The sequence below is a fragment of the Ammospiza nelsoni genome, chromosome 6 (assembly GCF_027579445.1).
Source record: "Ammospiza nelsoni isolate bAmmNel1 chromosome 6, bAmmNel1.pri, whole genome shotgun sequence".
NCBI lineage: Eukaryota > Metazoa > Chordata > Aves > Passeriformes > Passerellidae > Ammospiza > Ammospiza nelsoni.
In genome coordinates, this window is record NC_080638.1 from 28518320 (window position 1) to 28519430 (window position 1111).

Genomic DNA, 1111 nt, shown 5'->3' on the forward strand with positions numbered 1-1111 from the left:
TATTCATGATAAAAAGAAAAGGATTTAGGCCACCTAAATGGCCTAAAAGACTGATGATTAATATTCCTAGAAGTTAGTCAAGCTTGCCAACTTTATATTACCTCCTTTAAAAGTTTCTCCAGGGGAGTTTTCTTTAATGAGCTGTAGAGTTTGTCCACTATACTGTTGATTTTAAATGTGTAAACTGAGCAAATGGCTGAAGAAAAAAACCCATCAGTGCTTTGGAAAATGTCATAGCCCTAGGCCAGAAGGTCAGCAATGTATATGTTAGCCAGAAATGAGTATCATTAGGCAAAAATAAAACTGATGTCAACCTGTGATTGAAGACTTCCCAATAAAGAAAAATCAAGGTATTACTGTGCTTTTCTTGACATATAAATATTGTCACCTTTTAAGGAACTGGGTTACAAAGAAAATCAATATGTGTTTAGATTTTTGCTCACAGAGGCTGTGAATTTGTCCCTTATCCTGCTGTTGTATGAAAAATATATGTGTAGAGTCAGATGTTTCCTTTAACTTTGGTATATCCTAACACATAGAGAATAGCCCAGTTTCCACACTAGGCTCTATAAATGTTTCAAAGTTTACACAAAAAGTTGCTTATTTTATGGAAGTTAGCTATTATAAGGTGAATCTTAGGTTGCCAAGCTGCTCTCCAGAGGAACCAAACAGAGCTGGCAAGTGACCTGACCTGAGTAGCATCAAATAGCTCCTTTTTCACTATTAGAAGTGTCTGCTGCTCATCTCCTCTAGTAGCAAAAAGTTGTCTCTATCTTTTCTGCCACAAAGGGTAGAAACAAGTCAAGTACAACAGTTCTTTCAGTAGTGTCAGGACCATTGCCTGGCAGTACTTTGTGCGTAATGTTCCTAAGCCAGCAGGAGTTTAGCTTCCAGTTTCACTGTTCCCTCTACTTAAGGAAAAGATGAACTGCTTGCACCAGGAGTCAGCCCACACACAGAGCCCGTCCCAGGAACATGCCTGGCCTCGGCACAAGCTGCACAGAAGACTGACACCATCTCACTAATGCCCCCCCTCTCATTTTCCCTCTCTCTTTGCCTGTAGTTATTTTTAGATTTCACGGTTAAAGCTTGTCCCTTCTGGACACTTACA